We start from the raw sequence: 21,143 nt of genomic DNA, 5'->3' as shown, positions 1-21,143 counted from the left end.
GGCTCAGAGAAGCTGTGTCTTAGCAAATAGATCCCTGATCCCTGCCTGTACGGCTCTCAAACCGTGCTCAAAACATTCTGTGTCACGTGACCCCTGAAGTCTCTACCTGCCCTTAACATTTGTGGTTACCTGCTTACTGTGGGGTGGGAGAAAGGAGATTCAAGTTCATGGTGAGTTGAATAGAGAGCATCAAAGAGGTCTACCTGGCTGGACCACAGGGCGTTTGCAGAACCTTGGCAGGAACTGGAAAGAGTAGACCCCAAGGGGCCACAAACCACAGAAAAAAATCAGTTCGACTCAGACCCTGAAGGTTTCCCCTGCCGCTTGCTGGGTTCCTGGGGAGGGGTGGGTGACCGCGTTCCCCATCCATCTGGGAGGGGCCTCTTGGGGGCACTGGCCTCCCTGTTCAGCTGGCCTAACGTTTTCTATTTAAATGCAAATTTTGACTTTTCGCTTGGCAGCTAGCAAAAGTTTTTTGCACTGGAATGAGGGTCAGGATAATAATTTATCCACCGGCCTTTTTCTAACAATTATTATTTGTTCAAGGGAGAGGGCGGAGGCCCCGGTGATGGGGGAAGGGGCTCAGTGCCAGCACACAGGGTGGCCTGCAAGTGTCAGGGGCAGAGGCTGAACCTCTATCCCTGAGGCACTGTAGCCAAGGGGTAAACAGAGGTAGCCCACCCTGGGGACCCCAGCCCCTGGGGCATACAGAAAGGAAACTGGTGTTTACTCAGACCTCAGCCCTGTGCTGGGACCTGAGGACTTCTTGATAAGTAAAGATTGGTCTCAGGGAGCTCCCAGTCTGATGATGGGGACAAAAAAGGAAATAGACCACTGCAGTGTAGGGTGCCACCACTTGGCACTGAGGCTGGGATCCTATTGAGGCTAATGAGCTGAATGCAAGGACTGAGAAGACTTCCTGGAGGAGATGACAACTGTTCATAATCTTAAATATAATGAGGGGTCAGCCAGGCTTTTCTCACATTCTGGTGGAAGAGTGTCCATTGGCATCCTCTATGAGGAATAATTAGATAAAAATCTATCGATATAATAAATTGGCACTTATGCTAGAGAGTTTCTCGCATATGCACACATAGATGTATAAGGTTACTCAATGAACCTTTTAAGTAATGGCAAAATAGTAATGGAAACAACCTAGATGTCCATCAGTAGGGGACTAGATACATAGATGATGGTGTAATGACACCATGGAATACTATACAGCTGTATAAAATGCATGCAGAGGCCCTTTATTTACTGACATGAAAGATTTCCAAGTAATGGAGAGTGAAGAAAGACACACTGAGTATAGCAGATTTTGTGGAAAAGACATCAAGTGTAACCTTCTTATGTATTTGATTACATTTGCAGAAAATGTCTCTGAAAGGACTCATGCCAACTGAACACAGGGTTTGATTGGGAGGAGGGGCCTTGGAGGCTGGAGGACAGCACTGGGAGGGAGCTTTTCAGCATGTTCTGTACCTTGATGATCTTGATCCTGAATGTGATACTGACTCAAAAAATGGAATTTTTAAACAAGAGGAGGCTAGCCAGACTGTTAGACAACAAGAGTCCCAGGCAGAAAGGATAACAAGCGCAAAGACCATATTCATTCTCTGGAGAGAATGAACTAAAAGGCTAACCCTCCTCAACAATGGGGGTGAGAGTTGGGATGGGTTAATCAGGATGGGCTCTGGCCTTTCACCACCAGCCTCCAGGGTGGGCTAACCCGTTGTGGGGGAGACTTTAAGCTCATTGTTAGCTTAGGGGTTTGTTCATTGCCTTTCCACACTGGGAATACTTCTTTCTAGAACGAGTTTAAGTTTTTCCTTCATTGGGGGTTAGCTATCTCACTGCATCTCTTATCTTTTGGATCTCAGATGAAATGCTATTCAGAGGGACATTTTGCATCAGTTAGCTACTGCTGCATAACAAAACATCTCAAATGTCATGGCTTCAAACAGCAGGCATCTGTTTAACCCACACGTCAGCAGGTTACATGGGTAGTCCTACTGATCTGGACTGATAAAATGATCACAGCATTTGAGGTCAGCCGGAAGATCAGCTGTGTTCTGTCTTGTCTAGGCTGACCTTGAGTGGGATGGCTTTTCTCTGCTCCGTTAGACTTCCAACCTCCAGCAGAGGGCCCAGGCTCATACTCAAGGTAGTGGTGGGGTTCCAAGACAGGAAGCAGAAGTGTGCAGGGTCCCTGGAGGCCTCTGGTTGGAGCTGGTCCTATATTGCTGATACCACATCCTACTGACCAAAGCAAGTCCCATGACCAAGTCCAGATTGCAGGGGTAGGAAATAGATGCCACTCTTGATGGATTGAGATGCAAAGGTGCATTGAGAGGGGAAGGGCTACAGGGAACAGTGAAAGACTGGGCACATTTTTGCAATCAACTTTCCCCACCCCCCTTCTGTACTGTATCTAGGGAAACACCCCAAAGATTGTCACTTCACCTATGTGGTTTCTCATGCCACACTTTTTCCAGTGTGCTCTTGTTTATTTAGTTGTTAATTTGTTCTTGTCTAAGTCTTCCACGAAAATGTAACCTCTCGAGGGCCCAGCACAGTGCCTGACACATAGTGGGAGCTGGAAAAACACTGTCCTGGTCCCCTTTCAACGAACACCCACACCTCTCCCCATCCTGGGATGAACAAAGTAATCCAGTTCAATTCCAGCTCAGAGTTGGAGAGAGAGGGTGCTGTACCAGCCCAGACATTGATGTCTGGAAAGCAGGGGTACAGAGCTCAGCCCAGCCTGGACCACACTTCCCATAGCCCCCCACCCCCTGAGAGTATTGGCATATCCTCCCCCTACTCCACAACCCCCCTGAGGAGTCTGTGTCTTGCCTCATAATTGCATCTGAATGCAAATAGCTCTGCCAATGTGAATATATTAAAATCCACGTTGTCAGCGATCACAGTGGAGGGGAGGGGAGGGAAGAGGGCTGAGAGGGACCCAAAACACAAATGACTGTCTGGATGATCACTCCATTCCAGGGAGGCTGGGAGCGGGTACCTCCTTGTGTCCCAGGAGGGTTTCCTGCTTAGCTCCCTGAAGAGACTCACCACTGGGCCCGAGCTCATCCTGGCGGTGAAGTTGAGGCGCTAGCAGAAGACAATGCCTGCCTCCAAAATGATGCAGCCAGTATCTTTCCAAGGGGGTCACCTGCCAGGTGAGGTTGATTTGTGGGAAGCGGATAAAAGAAGGCAGGACCCTGAACCCCAGTGACCACGAAGTTGAGGTGGTTCTTGTTCACCAACTCAAATAGCTCATACATTCTTTCATCCATTCGATATTCCCTGGGCACCCACTCAAATTTATCATGGTATTAAGTCCTTCTTAAAAGTATCCGAGGTCCCCTGCAGTGCCTCACATGGGTGAAGCTTCTTTACCATCTGGCTCCTGCTTCCCTTGCCTCAGCAGCGCCCCCACCTGTCCCTTGACAGCACAGCACTTTATTCAGGCATTCTCCACTACTGATGTCACCTCCAAGAAGTCCTCCCTGACTGTCCCCTTGACCACAACATCTGTATTTCTTCATAGTCCCTGATATCATCATTTAGATTAATTTACTTTTTCATCTCTCTCTCCCCATTAAAAATGCCAGCTCAGTGCCTGTCATTTTGGTAGCTGAGTTCCTTACATTCATCCATGGCCTGCCTGATACCTGACAGTAGGTGTTTGTTGAGTGACTGAGTGAGTGATCGAGAGAAGCAGTGGCTGTTACTTGTCATTGCTGCCTAGGACATGCTGGTTTTCAGAGGACGTGGGGAAAGGATGCAATAACCCTGTGTTCTGAATCAGGAGGTGGGAGGATACAAGTCCTGGGATGAGGTTCAGGGATCACCCCCACTACAGTGGGGGAGGCCGCCCGTCCATCTCCAGTCCATCTGGAGATACTGTGACAGCCAGGTGGACACAGCCCCTCTCTCACAGCCAGCCTGGGAGGCAGACGATGATGGAGCAAACAAATATATAGTATGAAGTGGTGACGCGTGCCGAGCAAGGAAGTTGAGCCGGAGGAGCGGTTAGATAGTGTTGGGGGCACGGGCAGTGTCAAGGAAAGAGAGAATGCTTTTGGCAGAAGCCCAGATGGAGAGAGAGCAGCCCTGTAGGGACCAGAGAGACTGTGTCCCTGGCAGAGGGAATAGCCCGGCCAAAGGGAACACAGTTGGCATGTTCGAGAAATGGCAAGGGTTCCAGGGTAGTAGAGTGGAGGGACTAGCGTGGGGCCAGGCAGGAGATGCTCATAACCCCCAGGGTGGGGTTATGAGAAGGGCTCCACGGTGGAAGCCATTGCAGAAGACAAAGCAGACCCAGGGGATCGGACAGATTCCAGGCTGCACTCTGCTCTGTGAAGAGGAAATGCTGAAGGGGCCCCAGGGAGAAGCAGAGAGCCAAGCGAATGGGTCACCGCAGATGAAGGGGTGATGGAGGGGAGCTGGCGGGCTGGGCGTTTTAAAGGCAGAGTTGGGATTTGCCAAAGGGCTGAGTGTGGGTGGAGAGGATTCCAGGGTGACCCGGGGTATGGGGCCTGAGAGCTGGGCATGGCACACGGGGGACAAAACAGGCCTGGCTGGTACACACCCAGTTTTCAGCCTGGGCAAGCAGGCTGGCCAGCAGGCAGGTACAGGCCCCTCGAACCCTTGTGGCCCACCCCCACATCACCAGAACATCCTCACCAAGCTGCTGTCCAGCTTCCACTTACAGCCCTGCAGTGACAGGGAGCTCACCACCCAGCCAGGGAGCCGGTTTCCTTGTCACAAACGTTCTCCTTCTTAAACTCCACCAATTTAATCCATGCCAGAAAACCAAGAAATGAAAAGAGGAAGGGAAAAAGGGCTGCCTAAGATGGGAGAGGGTAAAGTTTTCCAAAACCTGGAGCTCAGGGTTTCAGCACGTGAATCTGGGAGCGGAGACGTAAATCTTGAATCGGTAACATCCTCCCAACGACTTGACTTCATGATGTCACCACCCTCAAGTGACAGGCTAGGAGACAGCGGCTCAGAGAAGAGCATGGACTCGCCCAAAGCCTGCCGGAAGTGTGTGGAAGAGTCAAAATTCAAACCAGGGTCGGGATCCCACCTGTATAGTTCAGTCTTAGCATCCCCCATGGCCTCAGAACAGAACTGATCAGGGAAGTTCCTTTGTCCCCACCTCCGGCAACCCACCAGGCACAGTGATGCCCCAAACCCAGCCTGCTGGTGTGAGCCTGGGGCCTCCGCCTTGAGGGCATGTGAGCAAACAATTTGGGGTACACGGTTTCCCCGAAGTTAGTGAGGGCCACCCTGACTTTGTCTGACACCTGGCTCAGCTCAGGCAAAATGTCTGGTTTGCCAGTCTCTGCCCCAGCCTGGGGACACTGCCTCGTCCATGCCATACCCAGCAACCAGCACAGCCCTCGGCACATAGCAGGTGCTCAGTTAATGCACCTCTGAATCACAGGGTCAGGTCATGTGCTGTCCCCTCCTCCCTGGTAAGGAGAAAAGATCATCAAGCTCCCCATTTTTAAAAAACATTAAAAATAAAAACCAATGCATCCATCCTGGGGTTTCGGTTGCAGGGGCCGAGAGTCTGGGTGGGTGTGCCAAGTCGCACTGGGACAGGGCGCCCGCATCAGCCCCACTGTGAGCCACTGATAAGACGGGCTCGGCCGGAGAATCCAGACGGCTTGTCCATCAGCCTATTAAACACCATTCTTACAAGTTTTTTTTTTTCCTTCCCCCTTTTCATTAATACGCAGGGTGAATAGAACATTGAATAAAAATCAGCCTTTCCCCACAATTGCAGGATTGAAAGGTAACTGTCAACAGAAGGATTTGGGTGACAAAGGGACCAGTTTCGGCGCTTAGCAAATGATTTTCGGCTTGTCATTTCAATGGGCTGTGTTTTTCAGAGATTGTGGGGTGAGTTTTTCTTTTCTCTTTTCTTTTTTTATTTGAATAGCATTTATTACCATGCTTTAAAAAAAAATTTTTGTGTGTGTTCCCTTTGCAGCCGTCCTTCCTTCACAGATGCCGTGTTTCCACCCTTCCCAGGTCTTCTGGATGCGACTTTCTCCCCAAATAAAATAAGATTAAATAAGACACACAACAGATCTGGGAGGCCAAGGAGGGGAGAAGACATTGTGTGCAGAGAGGATAGTTTGGAGGTGGGGAACAGAGGGCAGGGGTCCGAGGGGAGGCAGGACGGGACCTCTGGGGATGTTAAGACTGACCTGGAGCTCAGCCTGGCCAGCTCTGGCCTCGGACCTCACTGGTGGCTGCCTGTTTTTCTCAGGGTGGAGATTAGTGACCCATCCTTGTCCTCTCTTCCTCTGGGAATTAGTGTCCAGCAGCCCCCTCGCTGTCCAGACCCCACCATTGTAATCTGAATGGCTTACGAGGGCCCCAGGTCTGTAACGATGCTGTGTCACAGGCTGTGGTCCGACAGTCATCCAGCAAAGTTCTGTTGTGACTACCACTCCCCTGTCATCAGCTCTTCAGATAGGCAAGAATACAGAGGGACAGGACCCAGCACACACAGTTAGAATATCAAAAGAGCGCCTTCTGCACCTCCAAGTGAAAGGAAACATCATTTTATTTTTTTATTTCTATTTTTTTTTAATTTTGGCCACACCACATGGCCTGTGGGGGCTTAGTTCCCCAATCAAGGATTGAATCGAAGCCCCCCTGCATTGGAAGGCAGAGTCTTAAACACTGGACCAGGAAGTGGGACCAGATGAGACTGGACCGGATGCAGGGAAGTCCCAGAATCTTTCTAAAGAGCTCTTTTAAGAGGGTATGACCAGGAATCAGGATGAAGCCTGAGGGGTCCAGCTGCAGCTGGGCAAGTCTGTTTCAATTCCTGGGCCTCTTTTTTCTCATCTGTGAAATGGGCCTGTGGGACCCAGTAGTGGCTCCAAACATTTTTTAAAACCCCAGAGCAAGAGATCATGAACAGTTAGGAAAATGCAAATTCAAACCATGATGAGATGTCATCACTCCCCTATCAGAATGGACAAGGCAGTGTCCCTGGGATGAACAGAGCCAGGGCAGCATTGCAGGAGAGATGCGGGGGCCCAGGATGGGAAGTAGTCCTGTCATCAGAGGGGGTGAGCTCATGAATGCTCTGAAAGCATGGCTCTCTGCAGTGGAAAGGTTCTAAGAAGGCATGGACAGGATGGGACCTCCCGGGTGAGGTTGAGCAGATCCCGTGAGCGTGTGAGGTGCTGGCAACACACCCAACCTCTGGCCAGATTCTGACCAGCTCAGACTCGCCAGCCTGTTTGTCCAGCCCTGCTGTAGCCGGTAGCCTGGACCATCCAGGGGTCCTGAGGACAGCCATGAAAGCTGCCCCGCAGGGTGTTCCCCCATGGTCATCGTCCAGCCTCTGAGTAGATTCAGGACTCATCTTTGATGGATCTGAGATCCTCCATCATTGAGGGCCCAGAGCCTCTTTAATATTTTTTGGCTGCGTCAGGCCTTAGTTGCTACACATGGGATCTCCGTCACATCATGCCAAATCTTTCCTTGTGGCACAGGGACTCTCTAATTGTGGCACATGGGCTTAGCTGCTCCCCCAGTATATGGGATCTTAGTTCCCCAACTAGGGATTGAACCCACGTTGCCTGCACTGCAAGGCGAATTCTTAACCACTGGACCACCAGGGAAGTCCCCTCAGAGCCTCTTGGGATGCTGCTGGCTCCCAGAAGGGCCACCTGTGCTATCCCCCTACCCTTCCCGTCCATGCTCTGCACCGTACAGACTGGCTCTGTGGCTACAGTCCCAGGCCATCTCTGAGACAGGCTGCGTTTTATTAGTACCAGAAAGTCGAGTGCTGTGATTCATGGGCCTCTAGAAGAACTGGCTCCGTGCCCCAGGCGTATTGACAGGTAGACGGGAATTACAGGCTGGTGAAGAGTTTGCGTGTAGGTTTCTCGGGAGGGGGAAATGAACTCCTTCTACCAGCCTCTCCCCACCCCACTTCCCACATACCCCTTCTTCCAGGTGGAAGCTCTGCTGCCCAGCCCTGTTCCCATGCTGGGTGGGAGACATTCCCTTGCCTCCTGCCCCCTGCTTCCTGTTGGCAAGTTTAGACTAGGGCCCCCAGCATAGTCCAGTTGTGGTGACTGATGGTCAGACCTGGGGTGCTGTGGGCCTGGGAACATCCCTAGGGTCCCTTCTGTAATGATTAAGGATGATTATTGCCTGACAGGTACTTGAAAGACACTGGAGGAACAGATGGATGGAAGGATGGATGGAAAGATGGGTGGATGGGTGGGCAGATAGATGGATGGAGGGAGGGAGGGAGGAAGGGATGGATGGATGGATGGGAAGAAGAGAGGGAGGGAGGGAGGAATGGAGGGTGGGAGGGAGGGAGGGAGGACAGGAGGATGGGAGGGAGGGAGGGAGGAATGGAGGGTGGGAGGGAGGACAGGAGGGTGGGAGGGAGGGAGGGAGGAATGGAGGGTGGGAGGGAGGACAGGAGGGTGGGAGGGAGGGAGGGAGGACAGGAGGATGGGAGGGAGGGAGGGAGGACAAGAGGATGGGAGGGAAGGAGGGAGGACAGGAGGGAGGGAGGGAGGACAGGAGGATGGGAGGGAGGGAGGGAGGACAGGAGGATGGGAGGGAGGGAGGGAGGACAGGAGGGAGGGAGGGAGGGAGGACAGGAGGGTGGGAGGGAGGGAGGGAGGACAGGAGGGTGGGAGAGAGGGAGGGAGGACAGGAGGATAAATGAATGAGTAGATTGGGGGATGAATGGATGGATTCTTCAGAGTTGAACAAACTCAGGTTTAAATTCTTATTCCTCCACAACTTATCCGTGTGGTTTGTTCAAGTTGCCTTCTATCTTTGAGCCTCATCTTTCTCTACTGTAAACTGGGGGTGGTAATGTTTAACTTGCTGTAAGTTCTAACAAAAATTATACATACAAAGGGACTGGTCTGATTTTCATTACATCATTCTCAGAGTCTCCCGGCAGTGGCTCATCTGACACATAGTAGGTCCTCAGGAAGCCTTGGGGTTGGGGCTCACTTTTAGGCCTAAGGTCACCTGGCTTTCTTTGGGGCTCTGAAAGCCCTTTCCTCAGTGGAATCAAGGGGAATTTCTGATGTTGACTCCCACCGAGGAGTGAGGGGAGCCGGGCTGGGACATGGCCTCTGCTCACCTGAGGGTAAGGTAGACACTCACCCCAAGCTTGTCCTTTTCAGGAATCCACTCATCTGGAAGGTCCCAGCCCAGCCTCACAGGTGGGACCCAGGGAAGAACGAGAAGCAGCAGCCCCATTTCTCCAGCCTCCAGCCCAGGAATTGGAGAAGGAGGAGAAGCGGAGCAGAAACAGGTCCATGCGCTGATGTCTAGAAGACCTATCACAAGCTCCCAGCTGCCCCTCCCACGGCAAAGGGGATATTTGGAAATCTGGGGAATTTTCCAAGTGACCTTCAAACCCATTCTGTTTGGGTAAAATTCAGGAAGTTTCCCAGTGCTGGATATATCACCTGGAGAGGGGCCCTGCTTGGCTGAAGCCCCCTCCAGGGGTCTTGTGGGTGAACCTGGTGGATGAGAAGAAGATCACACAGTCCTTGTCCTCAGCGCTTCCCCTGCTCTGAGCTCGCCGCCAGGGGCTCTGCTGGGGAGACCTGCCACGTTCCAGACTGAGCTACCCCGTTCCCAACTCTCGGAAGCTTGCTCTGTGAATGGCCCCAGCTCCTCCCATCTAACACTTCCTTCTAGAATAAAGCAGCAGGGAACCCTCCTCGCAGACACATCCTCTAAAAGGGGCCCCGGGAAAGGGCTCTCCGAATAATTGAATAATCCCGACAAGTGTGAACAGCAGTGAGGGAGGCATGTGGAGGGGTAGTCCAAGGTGAAATTTATTTCTGTCAACTGGTGGTCTATTTCCCTGATACTATTTCCTTGTATACAGATAAGGAGTTATCTTAAATGACCATGTCTCTTTCAATTTGTACTTAACAGTCAATCCCATTTTCCTTATATGATGCTATCGCAGCTGGATGAAAAATGCATTCAGTAATCCCTAAGGATCTTCATATATCAATATCAAATGGTCTGAAATTGACCTGTTATAAAATCCAGTCCTTCAAGCTAGCAAGAGACTAAATCAAAAAGAAGCAAATTTTAGCGCTCACGGTGTGTTTTGTAAGCTGACTGCTCCGGCACGGACTTTGGGACTTTAATGAGAACAAATTTTCAACATCCATTAAAAACCAAAAAAAAAAAAAACTACTCCAAAGAAGTATCTGGATTATTGATACAACTTCCTGACGAATGGGCCTTCTCAGACAGATGGGCCCTGGCAGGAATACTAAGGAACCGAGGGCGGTTAGCAAGATCTACCCAACAAAAGTTCTTAGGAACCTGAGGTCTGTGCTCCAAAAATGTCGTGGACTACACAGGGCAGACACCTGGGCTCAGGAGAGAAGGCGCAGACACACACCTCACGAAACTGTCTTTCACGTGCCTTGATGCCTTCTTTGGCAGTAAATGTGCAATAGGCATTTTTGCAGTTTCCCCCGATGGCTAACTAAGAGTCATTGTTCACAGCGCTTCACCTGCTCTTAGCGGTCATCAGGAGCTCTACTTGGGAAAGCAAGTTTCTTCCGGGCTCCTAAAGTCCCCCGGCTTCTCCCCATTAGTAGTTGAAATGGGAGAAATTTCTAAATTCTATCTTATGGAGTACTCCAATACTTCGGCCATCTCATGCAAAGAGCTGACTCATTGGAAAAGACCCTGATGCTGGAAAAGATTGAGGACAGGAGGCGAAGAGGGCGACAGAGGATGAGATGGTTGGATGGTGTCACCAACTCAATGCACATGAGTTTAAGCAAACTCTGGGATATCGTAAAGGACAGGGAAGCCTGATGTGCTGCCGTTCATGGGGATGTGAAGAGGCAGACACAACTGAGCAAGCGAACAACAAATGGAGTACTCGGAATAACCCTCTGATGTTAGAGATGGAAAAAGTGAGGCTCAGGGCAGAAAGGGGGCTTGTTCAGGGCCACATAACTAGTGACAGAGCTAGGTTCAAGCCCAGGTGCTCCTAACTCAGAGATTATACCCTTAACCAGTGTACATTTTATCCCAGTATATATTTAAATCATATTTGCCAGTTAGACATGGGGGAGGGGGAAGGAAAGGAGAAGGATGGTGATACAGATGATGCTACAAAGAGTCTGGGCTCCTTGGAGTCAAAGAGAGGAAGGTGTGAGGTCCCTGGGCTTGGGGCAATCAGTGCAGGCTTCCTGGGAGAGGTGGATTAACCAGTGTGTGGAAGGGAGAAGATGGTGGAATGGGTTCTGCCTGATAGCCTTGTGCGATGCCCTTGCTGCTAATTAGGCAGCACATGGGATCTGTAGGGAACCAAGATGGAGGAAACGGAGGCTCTGCCTTCAAGGTCAGGGCTAAGGTTGCCACAGGGAGGGGGAGAATGGTAATCTCCAACTTGTTTTTTGTTTTGAAAGTACTGATTTTTTGTTTTTTTGATGTGAACCAGTTTTAAAGTCTTTATTGAATTTGTTACATTGCTTCTGTTTTATGTTTTGGTTTTTGGCCGCAAGCCAAGTGGGATCTTGACTCCCCCAAGCCAGGGATTGAACCCACACCTTCTGCTCTGAAAGGTGAAGTCTTAACCACTGGACCACTGGGGATGTCACCCAGAACCCCGTCTATAGTCCCACAGAAGACCCTCTACTTCCCTCGGGGCTAGCTTGGGGCTCCTGGTACGCGGAGCTGGGACTACCGGGTGGAAATCTTACCTTCAGCAAGGACAAAGCTCCTCCAAGAAGAGGCAGAGCTGGGGGTCTCTCCTGACAAGCAGATACTCTCGTGTGGGCTGGGTCAGTGTGTGGGGGGGTCCTCCCCGAAGAGAGGGTGCTGGTAAGGAAGGTAATTTTCTCTGTAGAAGAAATGAGCAGGAAAATCCAACAAGCCTGGTCCAAGCTCCAGTGTGATCAAGCCGGTGACCTTGGGCAGCAGCCCTCACCTCTCTGACGCGCTCATTTTGGTATTAGAAAGTGAGGCGATCAAACCAATCCTGGGTGGTTACAAGCAGGAAAACCATGTCAAGAGTTCCCAGTACGTCATAGATGCTCACAAAACATTGGCTCTTTTTCCATCCTGGGTGAGAAGTCAGCTTTGTGAGGTCAGGGGTGGCATCTGCATTGTTCATCACTGGGTCCTCAGTGCCAGAGGCAATCAGAGCTCAGTGAATATTTGTCTAATAGATGGGCAGACAGATGGATATAGAGAGTACCGAGGTCTGCGAAAACTAAGTGTTTTGGCAACATTGTCCCCTCCCAAGGGAAACATCGTTCTGCTCCTTCAAATCAAGAGACAGGAGTGGGACTTCCCCGGCAGTCCAGTGGTTAAGATTTCACCTTCCAGTGCAGGGGATGTGGGTTTGATCCCTGGTCAGGGAGCTGAGATTCCATGTGCCTCATAGCCAAAAAAAAACACAAAATATAAAACAGAAACAATATTGTAACAAATTCAAGGTAGACTTTAAAAATGACCCACATCAAAAAAAAAATCTTGAAAAAATAAAAAGCCAGGAGTTACCGCTCCCCTGACACAGACCCTCTCCCTTCTGGCTCTTCCACAAAGGGGCCAGGACACCTTAAATCCCCACCTGGACCCCCAAAGTGTATGAGTGTATGTATGGGTGTATCCTGCCAACACTGAATCTGAGAAATGAAAAGAACAGCCAGATAGCAAATCTAAACACATCCCCAGCCAATGCTGGAGTGTTTGATGAGCCAAACTCCTGTTGAGAGTGGGCTGGCAGGTACAATGGGGGCATCCTCCTAAACCTTCATTCAGTAGATATCCTCCGAGTACGTATGTAAGAAGTGCAGCCAACCTGATAGCATCACTGGGTACCAAGCACTTGGTGAACAGTTTGGTGCATCCACTTACCCGGGTACCGCAGCAACCCAGCTTGGCAAAGGCTGCTCTTCCTTACAGCCCATTAGGGAAAATTGAGGCACAGGTGGTTAAGGAGACTTCTGAGGAGACATAGATGTAAGATGAGGTTGAACACACATGGATTGTGCCATCCAGCAACATGGGCATTGGCTACAGTTCCACAAATGTTGGTGTATTGTGGTATACGCACATATCCATCATGGATGCTTTGGCAGAAATGCATGTGAAGTTGCCTGAGCAAAAGCAAGGAAGGCTTCCTGGAGGAGGTGGCACCTAAGGTCTAAGTCATATTCAATAGTAATGGACACATTTACTGTAAGTTTCCCAGGAAATGGGCAAAATGGTACTACTTTCCCTGTCAAAGATATTTGAGAGACTTCTCTGGTGGTCCAGTGGCTAAGACTCCACACTCCCAGTACAGGGGACCCAGATCAGGGAACTAGATCCCACATGCTGTGACTAAAGATCCCATGTGCCACAACAAAGACCCAGTGCAGCCAAGGTGTTAATTAAATAATTTAATTAAGTAATTTAAAAAAGATATTTAAGCCAAAGAATGGTCTCCTTTGAGCCCTTTAACTTCTAACCATAACATCTTCCAAAAACTTTCCATCAGACTCAGAATACAATTCAAACTCTGCTATAGCCCACGTGTGGTCAGGCCCTTGATCATCCCATGCTCTCGGCCCTTCACCTACTTGATTCCAGCCACACTGGGCTTCTGCCCATGTCTCGAGTATTCTCAGCTCTTGCCGGCCCCAGGACCTTTGTACATGCTGTTCTCCATGCCAGAAGCAGCTTTCTTCCACTTTTCATGTAACCAGCTTTCTCTCATCTTTGGATCTCAGACTGAAAGTCCTGTCCTCGGGGAAGTCTTCCCTGACCAGCCCTCCAGTGTACAGTTGCTGTCCCCTCATGCTCCATCTAAGCCCCTTCTTTTTCCCCTTCTAGGACACTTATAACTTCCATATATTTTACCCACTTGTCTCTTGACTCGTTTGATCCATCCCCCCCACTGGACTGTGGAGTCCAAGGCGGCAGGGATTACACCTGTCTCAGTCACTGCTGTGTCCCTCAGCCACCATCACACAGCAGGTGCTCAATAAGACTCATCAAATGAGGGACTTCCTTGGTGGTTCAGTGGTTAAAACTCTACCTTCCAATGTAGGGGTATGGGTTCGATCCCTGGTCCAGGATTAAGATCTCACATGCTGTGGAGCATGGCAAAAAAAAAAAAAAAAGACGTCAGATGAATGAACAAATGAGGGAACCAACAGCTTCCAAATTTGAAACACCGGTGTCAAGCAGAGGAATCAAACATCAGACATCCCTTATGTGGCTCTTAAAGACTGAGCCAGAAAAAAAAAAAAATGAGGAGGGTAGACACAGATGGTTACAAGGGTGCCCTAGCCTATGAGAGAGTTAGAGATGCTTCCTGGAAACCTTGCCTATGTACTCACTCGGTCACATCCAATTCTTTGTGACCCCTTGGACCATAGCCCGCCAGACTCCTCTGTTCATGGGATTCTCCAGGCAAGAATACTGGAATTCAAGCCCATTTCCTCCTCCAGGAGATCTTCTCGACCCAGGGATCAAACCTGCATCTCTTGCATCTCCTGAATTGGCAGGTAGATTCTTTACCACTAAGCCACCTGGGAGACGTTGCCCAGCTGAGCCCAGATGCACAACCAGGAGTGTGCTGGATCAAGGCAGTAGTGGGCACAGAGTCTTTCCTCCACAGCACTTTGTTTTTCAGAGTGGCCCCAGAGGCACCCACATCAATATCTTTGGGAAGTGAAATCATGTGTTAAAAATACAGATACCCTGGCCACCCTCCCCATCTTGCTGAATCAGAGCCTCCAGGGCCGGCCCCTGGGTATCTGTATTCCTACCAGCTATTGTAGGAGATTATTCTTGCCTGGAGAATCCCAGGGCTGGGGGAGCCTGGTGGGCTGCTGTCTATGGGGTCACACAGAGTCGGACACGACTGAAGTGACTCAGAAGTAGCATTGTAGGAAATCCTAAGTACATCAGAGTTTGGGAAATGCTACAAAGGTCCATATAGTCAAAGCTATGGTTTTTCCAGTAGTCATGTATGGATGTGAGAATTGGACCATAAAGAAGGCTGAACGCCGAAGAATTGATCCTTTCGAACTGTGGTGCTGGAGAAGACTCTTGAGAATCCCTTGGACAGCAAGGAGATCAAACCAGTCAACCCTAAAGGCAATCATCCCTGAATATTCATTGGAAGGACTGATGCTGAAGCTGAAGCTCCAATACTTTGGCCACCTGACATGAAGAGCTGACTCACTGGAAAAAATACTGATGCTGGGAAAGACTGAAGGCAAAAGGAGAAGGGGGCAGCAGAAGATGAGATGGTTGGATGGCATCACTGACTCAATGGACATGAGTTTGAGCAAACTGTGGGAGATAGTGATGGACAGGGAAGTCTGCCGTGCTGCAGTCCCTGGGGTCGCAGAGTCGGACACGACTCAGCTACTGAGCAACATTTCACAAAACCAGCCAGACATTCAGAGCCAAACTGAGCCAAGAAGCAAGTCGCTTACAACCAGCATGATGTTCTGCCATCCCTCGCTCCCAGGTCTCTCTACTCTTGAGCATCAGTGCATCTCAGGTCAGCCCTTCCTCCCTCAGGTCAATAACTCCCCTCTTCCCAAGAGGACCCTGACAACCCCACCTTGTTTGATTCAAACAGACTTGGGCTGCTCCCAGGTGTCTGCATAGAGCCCCAGGAACTTGCTAGCTCAGGGAGAAAGATCTGCAAACAAAATGCAAACATCACTCATCCTGTTTGGTGGTTGGAGAGCTTTTACTTTTTAAAGAAGGGGGAAAAAAAATCTCTGATGATTGACTGCATTTTTGCATCTTCCAGCCATTTGTTGCCATGTGATATAGACATTTGCCTGTCAACAAAAACGCCGTCAGTTTTACAAACACACTGATTCCACTGGCTTCGTCAGGAGGGAGTGTTTTGACTGGCTTCACTTGTTGAGTGTCTGCGCGCTGCTCTGCCCCGACCAGCTGCAAGAGAGATTGAGGCCGCCTCAAGCTTTCTCTTCCCGACAGACCTCCACCCCTTCAGGCCAGCAGAATCCGACCAGCAGACCTAGTGGGTCCATGAGAAATGGGTGGGATTCAGGAAACCAGGCCTGAAGTAGTACTGTAACATCTTCAAGACTCAGACAAGTCACTTTGCTTCTCTAAGCCTCAATTCCCTCCTCTGTAAAATGGAAATCAGCCTCCAACATTCGTGGTAAAGATTAAGCTAGAGCATCTATGTAAGGGACACAGTGTGTGTGGGAGCCAGCCTCCAAGAAGGCGCCCAGTAACCCTTGGTTGCTGCTAGCAGTGCCTCAGTGTAGTGCCTCCCACGTGGAGTCAGAGCCAGCCTGCACCATCAAGACCATGCAGTGGGCACAATGCCGTGTGACTTCTGAGACTAGGTCACAAAAGCCATGGTAGCTTTTGGACCACCCCTTCTGGGCGAAGCCAACCACCATGTTGTAAGGATGCTCGAGCGTCCCTGAGGATGGACCCGTGTGGAGACCAGAGGTACTGAAGCCCCTGACCACCAGCCGACCGTGAATGAGCCACGTTCCCTGTCCCAGTCGTACTTCAGAGATGACAGCCCCAAACATCTGACTGCAACCAGCAAGAGCAATCCTGAGCCAAAACCGCCTTAACCCAGCAGCTCCCACGTTCCTGATCCACAGAAACTATGAAAGATAATAAATAATGATTACGGTTGTCACACATACGCACACATGGTTTTAAGCTACTAAATCTCGGGGTGATTTATTACACAGCACTAGGTAACCGATACACAGAATAACTGGCATATACAAGTTTTGGGGCACACATGTACCTCAAGATATTTGTTGCCAATACTTACTGCTTCCTGTGCTGCAGACACACTGCTTGCTCATTTACATATATTTACATATCTCACTCCATCCTCACCCGATGCCTGTAAGGTAGACTCCAGCACGAGGCTTGTTTTAGAGATGAGACTTGGAGACATGGAACAGCTTACCCGAGATCAATCACACAGCCTGAAAATGGCAGAGCCAGGATTTGAACCCAGGCCTGTCTGCCTCTGAAACCAAATTCTTCACCAAATTCTTGGTCATCGTATCACATTCCAGAGCGCAATGTGAATTGTCATTATTATGACTGTTATTGACTGTTGAATGGGGTGTGTTGTTTTCCCCAGTGAGAGGACTAGTAGAAATACCAAATTGTCTCCGAGCCTCTCCCGCCTCCCTGGCCCTCCGTGGCAAATGGGACACACCCCAGAGTCTCCTGTCCCAGGGGCATAAAGTCAGGTGGCCTCAGATTCCCAGTAGGAACGGCCCCCTCCGCCGCCGGCACAGCCTGCCTGCCAGGGCTGCAGGGGTTAAAGAGAACCACTCTGCTGCAAGAAAATCTCTCCAGCGGTGTTAGAGCAGGGGAAAAAGGCAAAATGATTGTAAATTCCGCCAGGGGAATTCTGCCATGAATCCAGCTCACCTTTCGCAGACTCCCCCCGCCGCCCCCCGCCCCGCCTGAGAGGATAACTGACCTTTGGAGGGAAATAATGAAAAGAAGAAATTCCTTGGAGAAAATAATGTGTCCGGGCCCCAGTAATGAGATCGGCTCCTTTTATGTTGCCATGGCGACGGCAGTCATTTTATAATACAAAATACATGAATGGGTGCGGGCAGGGGCAGCCTCGTCAACCAAAGGGGAGGGGGCGTGGGCCACTGGGCAGTAGGGAGGGGGTTAGCCTCTTGCAGGCTGTGGTCTGGAGGTCGGGCAATGGCTAGGGTCAGGGGCCACCGTGCCTCATTTCCCCAGAGAAGCAGGCCTGGCTTAGGATTGGGGTGGTTTCTTCTTAGGCTGGGGTCTGGGGATGCAGAGAGGGGCTGGGGGGGCCTGGGGGCGGCATCAGCTTCATGGACTGCAGGGGGACCCGAGGCTCTGGCATATTCACAATATTAACACAAGCCCCCTTTTCTCTGCGTGTGTTTCTCTAGGACAGGAGTTCTCCATCCCTGCCTAGGAGAGAGGGAACAGCGGCTCCATTTTACAGATCAGGAAACTGAGGCTCAGCCAGGTGAAGCAACTTGTTCAAAGTGACACAGTAGGGATTCCAGCTCAGTTACCTCCAGGGCCACTGATCAGGGTTATGATCGTGTTGGGGACATGCTCTGTGTTGTCACAGGCAATGTCTGGATAGACTTAGCTCACGACCTGGGATTCAGGAAAAGCCACAAAGTGCAGCTAAGAGTCTTCACTCTTTGCTGCTGTTGTTTGTGTTGTGATGACCATCACAGGCAGAGCAGGTGGGGTCAGGAGACTTCCAGAAAAAGAACAGGAAGAGGGGAGAGAAAGAGAAGAGGAGGAAGGAGTAGGGGGAAAATACAGGAAAGGGAAGAGGAGAAAATTAGATAAGGGAAGAGGCAGCGAGGCCACAAGGTGTGGAGCTGGGCGTCCAGAAGAACTGTTCGCTCTTAAGCTGTGTGATCTTGGGAAAAGCACTGTCCCTCTCTGAGCTGTGGCTTCCTCGTCTATAAAAGGATTATCAGGGAGGCCCAGGGTGCACATAGTAGGTGTGCAACCTGCTGAAGGAGGACAGAAGGAGAAGAAGGGCCAGGGCAGGGGTCACCTTTCCTCAGAGCATACTTTTAACAACCACCACCTCCCTGGGTTTGTATCCCTGGGTCAGGAAGGTCCCCTGGAGAAGGGAATGGCAACTCACTCTGGTATTCTTGCCTGGGAAATCCCATGGAGAGAGGAGCCTGGTGTGCTACAGTCCATAGCACTCTTTTCAGGAGTCAAAAAGAGCCGGATATGACTGAGCAACTAACACACGCAGACATACACACACCCCACCCCTGGCTGCAAGGTGCCACCATCGGTCTATTCCTCACCCTTGAAAGCCAGCTCTGAGCTCTGTCACCAGCCATGGGAACCAGAGGCCAATCCAGAGGGGACCCTTTGTGGAAAACACAGTGACCGTCCTTCTTAAAATAACAGTCTGGTCAGGTTTTTACAGATCTGGGCCTGAGCGGGTGATACAGGGGCCAACCGCAGGGATCCGTGTCAAGAAACGATATTAGGACAGGCCAGCGGGTGTCTGCAGAGGACCTGACGTCAGTTCTGGAGGGAAGGCCTGGAGGACCGCGTCACTCAGCATCCAGCAGGCGGGCCTGCAGGCAGAGCCGAGGCAAGGGGCAGCCTGCCCCCAGCTCTGACCTGGCCACTTGCCCTTGAAAGAAGCTGGGCTATCTTGGTGTGTCCCTTGTCTCTCTGAAAAATGGGCTTAACATCCAAGAGCCAAGAGCTTCCAGCTCCATCTTTCCTGAGCACTGCACATCTGTTGTTTCTATGAAGTGTCACAAAATGTGATCATTCCCATTTTACAGATGAGAAAACCAAGGCTCAGAGAGATCGAGCAATGTGCCCAAGGTCACCCAGCTGGTGAGGGCTTGAGGGGAGTTTGAGCTCACCTCTGGCTCACTCCGGAGCCCACAGTCCTGAGGCTGTGATGCTCTGCCTCCTAGGTGCCTTTTTCTGAGGAGAAGGCCAGCCTTGTGCAGGGCTCACAACCCTGTCTGTACACAGCTCACTGGCCCTGTTGTCCTGGCCACTGAAAAACTGGACGGGAGAACCAAGGGTGAAATGTTCTATCTAGGGTGTTAGTATTGGGACCAATTGAAAGTTTCTTGGAAAAATTCCATCTTGCTGGTCAGTAATCCCTGAGAAAAATATCTTGGGGCAGAAAGGAAATGTCAGAACAAGCCTGCTAGCGAGAAGACAGAACAATCTGTTCATTCCCGTGTTCTATTACATGTCACCGCTGCAGGAGCTGGTTACGTTAAATATAAAAAGTTATCTGGCCAATATTCGTAGGACCTGGTTTCTGAGCCCTATGTTGGCATTTGCCTGGCAGTGTGATAGCGGGCCTCGCTTTCCCCATCTGCAAATTGGGAACTAGGAGATCATTAGGAATCCTTTCCATTTCTAAGTGTCAACAGTCCCCAGGACACCCTCGTGTGGCCAAGCTGGCCATGCCAAGCCCATTGCACAGATGTGGAAACTGAGGCTCAGAGACGGCAGAGGGTCAGCCCCAAGCCCCACAGTGGTTTTAGCTGGACTCAGCCTTAGGGCTCCTACCTGGGGAACAAAGCTGAATCCCCTGGTCTTCGATCCCTGCCCAGTGAGAGCCTGGGGATCTTGCAGGGCAGTGGGTCCCTTGTGGGTGTCTGGGTCCTCTAAACCAGGGCTGTATGCAGTGTCATGGAGACATCTGGGGGTCATCTGGCAGCCTCCTTGGCCTCTGGGTCTCTGAGACATCCTGGGGTGTCATGCACATCTGGTCGGCTGGCGGGAGCCACAGCAAACATCTGGGGGAGAGAAGGAGGAAGGGGCGGAAGGAAGCTGATGCTCCCAGGGTCTGAGGGATGGAGTCCTGGCCCTGCTCCAGCGAGCCAGGTGAGCACTTTGCTTTCGGGTCTCGGAATGTGTGTATGAGTGAGTGCAAGTGTGAACATGTGTGCGCATGTGTGTGTGTGCATGCACGCCTGTGTATGTGCATGTATTATGTCCATGTGATTGTATGTGTGACCAAGTGGACGCATGCATGTCCAGATGACTTAGTGGTAAGACTGAGCTCAGAAACCAGCTCCACCACTTGCTGGCTGTGTGACCTCAGGCCAGTCGCTTCATCCCTCTGAGCCTCTACATCCAAGATGATGGGTGGCTGACTTAAACAATTACCTTCTCCATCTGGTAAGGTTTGCTGAGTTAATGCACAGAGACCGATTAACACCAGCCCACTGCAAGAGCTGCACAACTGGCCACGATTAGTCCTCTTTTCTTTCCTGCCCGCTGTGTGTCTGGGGGCTTCGACGTTCCCCACGGCAGGGCCGGCCCATTTGCTTCTGGGTCTGTCCGCTTCTCCCCCATAAATTCAAGAACTGCCTGCTACAGGAATGCCGTATTTCTATCATCTCCCAGACAGCGTCAGCCTTTTCAGAGCTGTTTCCCTTTGGCCTACAGCCAGGTTTAAGAGTTTTACGAAAATTCCCAAGACCTTTTGCCGTCTGGACTTGAGAAGACAGGGCTGCTGGGGCCAGAAAGAAAACTCGAGGCTACTGAAGGCAGGAAGCAAGCCGGATTCCTGGTCCCAAGGAAGTATGGCCAGG

This window comes from Giraffa tippelskirchi, chromosome 11, assembly GCF_054371585.1.
Source record: "Giraffa tippelskirchi isolate mGirTip1 chromosome 11, T2T-mGirTip1v1.2.pri, whole genome shotgun sequence".
Taxonomy (NCBI): Eukaryota; Metazoa; Chordata; class Mammalia; order Artiodactyla; family Giraffidae; genus Giraffa; species Giraffa tippelskirchi.
This window is presented reverse-complemented; position numbering follows the sequence as displayed.